Source organism: Nannospalax galili, unplaced genomic scaffold, assembly GCF_000622305.1.
Source record: "Nannospalax galili isolate Female #2095 unplaced genomic scaffold, S.galili_v1.0 scaffold923, whole genome shotgun sequence".
NCBI lineage: Eukaryota > Metazoa > Chordata > Mammalia > Rodentia > Spalacidae > Nannospalax > Nannospalax galili.
In genome coordinates this window covers 2,225,563-2,231,780 of record NW_008349753.1, presented here as the reverse complement: position 1 = coordinate 2,231,780, position 6,218 = coordinate 2,225,563, and the positions used below count along the sequence as shown (strand labels likewise).

The window sequence follows — 6,218 nt, the reverse complement described above, 5'->3', positions numbered from 1 at the left end:
TAGATAGATAGATAGATAGATGATAGATAGATAGATAGATAGATAGATCCTGGGCATATGAAATTGGTCCTTATAGCTTTGGGGAAGTGAAGCTTTGTCAGGAAAAGAATATAATAAACCTTACATTCTATGGGAAGTTTCTGTTACTATTTTATGTCAGTAAATTGCAAGTTAAGCATTATAGTGAAGTTCATATCTAATCTAGTAAAAGAAATGCAACTGGATGGAATGTGGGCTCTTAGCAAGAAGACATCAGCACCTCCAGTTTTCTACCCGTTCTTTCCATAGTGCAAGGCGTGCAGTTCACCATGGACAGTGCGTGGAAGATGGTCTGGGGAAAACGCTACTTCTTGCTCAAGTGCAGAAGAAAACTGTTTTCCAATTTGCAAATTATGTATCAGACATTTCCAGGATGCTTCTTTGTTAAGAAACTTAAATATTCTATTAACCTGGCAGGGGAGGCACCATGATGAAGGTGGTTTTCCCAGGATGAGGCTTATCCATTGCACTCCAGATGTGCTGACCCCTACGATTTCCCCAAATGCGGGAAACTTGTCTGAATAATTTGTGGTAGTGGGTGACTGTGTTCTCGCTCTCTCCTGAACAATAAAAAAAAAAAGAAAGAAAGAAAGAAAGAAATTTAAATATTAGTGACAGTCATACAAAATTAGCAAGATGGATGGTCTAAGACTAGTAATAGTTCACATGATAAATCGTTTTGAGGACCAGAATTCTCTTTTTTCGTGTTGTTAATTTTAGTTCCAGCTTTATTACAGAGTTAATATATGAGTGTAAGGAAAATTTAGGTTTCACTAATACAGGGTGGGGTTGTGCATTCTTCAAGCATGACACTGGCGTTTTAAGGAGCATTATGACAGAATATTTTCATTATCTGTCAACATGTCCAATTTGCTTTAAATAAATAAAGGTACATTGAAATGGCAGTAAAAATAAGCCTAAAAGCAATTATCATACTGTTATAAAATAGTGATTAAGAATTATTTGGGGGAACTGGGTGTGGTGGTTCATGACAGTAATCTCGGCACCCAAGAGGCCAAGGTGGAAGGATCACCTTAAGTTTGAGGCCTTTATGGGTCACAGAGTGAGTTCCAAAGTGACCCTGCCTCAAAAACAAAACAGAAACAAAGCCCAAAATAATTATTTTGACGGCTAGATATACAACTCAGTGGTAGGAGAACTTCCTTAGCACTTGTGAAATCCTGGGTTCGATCCCCAATACTTCCCTCAAATTACTGTGGTTATGATCCACACTTCAGACCATAATTTATATCATGAACCTCTGTGTGTATTATAAGGGTTCATGTAGGTACATGCTTCATAACATGCAATGGCCCCTCTTATTTTCTGTTCTGTTTTAATTTATTTAAAAATGGTGGTTGGGACTTCCTGAACAGATTTCACAACCTACTAAGAAACAAAAGCTTAGAATTTGGAAAAAGAACCATAGGTTTAGCTAGTAATTGCATGGGCTCTGATTTTTACTTTTTACACTTTTTTTAGTGATGTGACCCAGGCTGGCTTGGAACTCACTCTATAGCCCAATTGGCCTTGAACTCCTCCTCTTCTTACCTCTGTCTCCAGTGCTGAGACATCCTTGATTTCTTCTACTCTGTCTTTCAAAACTTATGCTCAGCTTTTCTTTTCTGCTGTTACATATTTAAGGTCTCTTTTGTTCTTTCTGATTTTTGTAAGAGCATCTTATTTCTTTGCTGTGGTATATTCTCTGTCTGAGGATGTCAGTGATAGTCTTCTCTGTATAGTCTACCGTCCTCCCTCGCCAAGTACATCATTTTGTTTGTTTTGGTCTCAGGTCAAGGACATTTCTTAGATGTAATATCAGCTCACTTAGACTTTGGTTTCTGCAGGACCAGCATTCTGTATTCTATATGATTTATCTTTATGTTCTCAGGGCTCAGGTTCATTATTCCCAGCCACAGAAAGCATTTGGGAAATTCTCTCTGCTGCGATTATTACTTATTATTAAAAGCTTTTGTTAGATACCCTCTCTTTTTGATTTGCAACAACAAAAGCAAAAATATGATTTCCTTTTATCATGAGTGTTGATAAATGCTGGAATTGAATGCAGAGCTGCTACAGACAGCTTTCAATGATTCCCATTCATGAAGATAATTAGTTGTGCTTAGGACAAAACAATGGGGAGGGGGGAACCTTTTAGTCATGTTTTTGTATTACTATTGCAAAAATTCATTAAGACATTATTTCAGCCCTGGTAATGAAAGAGGTTTATGTCTATCAGGCTATAAAAGGGTCCTAGGATGATCAGAATGACACCCAAAGGGCTGCACATTGTCCTGTCAGTGAGCAGCTTCTGGAAAAATTGAAAGATACATGGACAACATGGATTGTTTTCAACTGGCAGCAAAAATTACACATGCCATGCATCCATGTTTTAAAGAAAACTTACAGAGATTGTTTAGAACTAATAGTACGCAGCCTGAAGACATTAAGGTTTCTCAGAATTATACAACCCAAACTGCCTTTCCCCAGACCTTCCTCGGAGCCAGAGCAGAGAAAGTATACATATGTTTAGGACTTAAAGCCATTTTTCAGACTATTCCCTGCACAGGAAACAGACCAGCTGAGAATTCAACACACAGAAACATTCAGAGATATTGCTTGATGCTTGACAGTCTAAGAAATGAACTAGTACTCACAGCAGAACTGTTGTAAGGGAGTGGGGCTGAAGTCTGTATGCAGGCATTTAAGAACAGTCAAGGGTTGACTTAGCTAAGAGTGGTGGGTCATGCCTATGATCCCAGTGCTCTGGAAGTGGGGGCAGGATCAGGAGTTCAAGGCCATCCTCCCTTACATAGTGAGTTGGAGGCCAGTCTGGACTACCTGAGAACCTTCCCGAAAAAATAAAAGGGTTGACTTACATGAGATTCATTAGTGATCTCTTAAAAGAAGATCACTGTACAAAATATTTTGGGAAATTTATACTTGAAAATATAACAGGAAATTTCTCCTCAGAAATTGGTTTACTTGGTCTTACCACCCCCAAACAAGATAGTCTCTTTCTCTCTCGCTCTCGCTCTCTGAAAGATTTTTAAGTCTTTCATTAAAATTTCCTTTGGAAAAAGCCATAATTTTTTAAAAGACTTTGTTTTTATTCTGTGTGCATGAATATTTTGCTCATATGTATGTGGGTATACCATGGGCATGCCTGGTGCCCACAGAGTCCATAAGAGCATGTCAAATCTCCTGGAACTGAAGTTAAGGATGGCTGATACATAGAAGAACTTGAGACCTAGCCATCCAAGTCCCTTCATTTGACTGAATCCAGAGGTGATTCAATCTATCTTGTTACTGTGAGATTAACAGTTTAGTGAGTTGTTGATGAGGTAGAACTGTTTTACCAAATTATCTTTACAGTGAATTTTTCAAAGCACACCTGTATGTTTTTGCAAACTTGCTTAAGCACTCAAATGTTTTTGCTTTGTAAAAAGCACGATAGAAACAAAAAAGGGCACGGAGAGTCGTTATTCCCAATCCCAACAAGTCAGTTGTTCTACCTTTGTTTGGCCCAGGTAATGCAAATATTTTCAGTTACAATTTTGTGGGAAGCTTATCTTTCATTTATACTTTGTCATCCTATATGGCTGTCACAGTTTTAAATTTATTAATGATAGTTCATTGAGTTTTACACTTTTTAACTACTTCCATATTTTTAGGATGCAGTTTTTTTCTCTTAATGATTATAAATAAAAGTGTCTTCTTAGAGTCTTGTTTAAGAATTGAAGGCTGGAACCTGGAGAGATGGCTTAGTGGTTAAGAGCACTAGCTGCTCTTGCAGAAGACCTGGGTTCAGTTCCCAGCACCCACATGATGGCTAACAACTCTCCCTAACTCCAGTTCCAAGGGATCTGATGCCCTCTTCTGGCCTCTGTGGGCACCAGCACTCAAGTGGGATACACACATACACATAAATAATAAATGTATGAAAGAATTGAAAGGCATTTCTTGGAGCAAGCTTTTTAACACAAAGACCCCCATCTCTGATGTGATACGACAGCACAGATTATTCTTCCAGTATAATGAAGCTAAAAGTGGGTAGTTTTTAGGGATAAAAATGAGGGTGGGCACGGAAAAAAGGTGCCAAGGAGTCCAACTTCTGTCAAATCCCCTTTCAAACTTGAGTGTGCAATACCAACTTGAGTGTCCACCAAAGCCACCTGGAGGCCCCATCCCAAAGTGTTCTGATTCAGTGTACTTCAAGATCTGCATTTCTAACAAGCTTCCAGGTGACCCTCATGCTGGCGGCTCCAGACCCTGCTTTAAGGAACTTTGGTTAAAGAAAAAAAAAATCGATTAAATCAGTGTTTAATAGAATTATTGGATGGTAGAGATGTTTTATATCTACAACATCCAATATGGTAACCATGAGACTTATGTGATTATTAAGCCCTTGAAATGTATATAGTGTAACCAAGGAACTGAACTTTAACTTTTGTTCATCTGGACAACTACGTGTGGCATGTGGGTACTGCACTGAACAGTGTAGAATGAGACAGTGGTTTCTTAGCAGTGACTGCACTTTACAATTTGGGATGCTTCCAAATAGATGCCTTGTTCCACCTGCAAAGATTCTGGCTTCATTGAGTAACAGTGCACCTTGGATACTGTGCTTAAATTTTTTTAAAAGAATTCCATTTTATGTATGAGCATTTTGCATGCATGTATGTATGCACATCATGTGCATGTACCTGTGGAGGCTAGAAATGGGCATCACTAAAGTTACAGATGGTTGTTAGCTGCCATGTGGGTGCTGGGAACTAATTACCAAATCCTCAGCAAGAGCAGCCAGTGCTCTTAACCGCTGAGCCAGCCCCAACACTGGGTCTTTAAAAAGTCTTAACAGGAGTCCAGACAATTGCTATTTAATAAACCTCTCCATAACTTAGCTGTCTAAAGCAACCATGTTGTTACCTCCACGGGTTCTATATGGAATTCGGAAGGGGAAAGTAGATGGCTTTCCTCTGCGTTCTGTCTGGGGTATAGCCATTTTAAGGTTCAGTTCGTGGGATGTCCAAGAGAGTTGACAACTTCAACAACCATTTCTAATAAAAAAAAAAATGCTTAAGTTTTACTTCACGTAATTCACAGACTTGGCTCTTGCTTCTTATGGGTAGCCAAGGTTGCAAACTACTGGTCTAGTTTAACAAGCTTTAAAGCCCAGTTTCATAATGTAAGGGCTCTCCAGCCACGTGTGTCTAATTAGAATCCCTCAGTGTCTGTTTTTGCTTGAACCAGGGAGGAGGAAGACAGAATCAGTTAAATCTCCTTAGTGCTCGGTACTTTTAAGTACCAGCTCAGCACAGGCTCTTTTTCCACTGTGGGCCCCAGTTCCCTGTTGCAAGTCATCTCCAGAGTTCTTGGCAAAGCCCTGGGGACCAGTGCATGCAGAGGGTCTGACCTGAGCCATGGTGAAGGGGGAATTCTGGGTGCCACCTGGTTCTGCGACTGTGATATGTGCATGAGCTATCCACAGATCACTTTGGCCTCTTAAGTCTCTACATTGGTGCAGGTGAGGGCAGGACTCTGTAAGGGCATTTTTGTCGTTGCTTTCCAAGTTCTAACGTGCAGATTTATCCATACTGTACTTGAATATAGACTGACTCAAGTAGAGTAAGCAGGCAGCAGCGACGGGGCTGAAAGGGGTTGCTTTTTAATTAACTTCTTGTCAGGGTGACCAGAGAAGTGGGGAGGACAGGGTGGCTCAGCTTGTCTGCAGTAGCTGACTTGAGGGTTGAAGGTGTCAAGTGAAATAAGACAGCCACCAGCTCCTGACACTCAAGTCCTTATCGCTGGCTGGCTGGGGGCCTGGGTTCCTTGCAGACATTCTGTTTACCTCCTTCATTGGCTAGAATGGTGGCTTTCCTGTGTGTCTGCAGGTCATTATAAAAGCATTTGATTTGGACTTTCCAATTAGATTTTACCTCGAACAAGTGCGTGCCATGTGTGTGTGTGCGTGCGTGTGTGTGTGTGTGTGTGTGTGTGTGTAGGAGGAAGAGAAGAAGGAATGGGGATCAGTGATTTTTAAGCTTTCATTGCAGGGATGCAGTTATTTCTTGTAATAATGTATTTTAAGAGCAGAATAAAAGATTCTTAGAAGTGTTGGCATAAAGCTTTTATACTTTTTTATTATTTTTATTTTATGTGTATGAGTGTATCACCTG

The 6,218-nt window shown here is 39.9% G+C and overlaps 1 protein-coding gene and 1 non-coding gene across 6 annotated transcripts in view; both read left to right on the top strand.

Annotated features, from left to right (window-relative positions):
• Kif13a (kinesin family member 13A) overlaps window positions 1–6,218 on the top strand; it is a 209,194-nt gene that overhangs the window by 4,750 nt on the left and 198,226 nt on the right. The window lies entirely within an intron of this gene.
• On the top strand, window positions 442–602 carry LOC115072683. Its single transcript, XR_003851714.1, has one exon. It is a non-coding gene; the product is annotated as a U1 spliceosomal RNA (small nuclear RNA).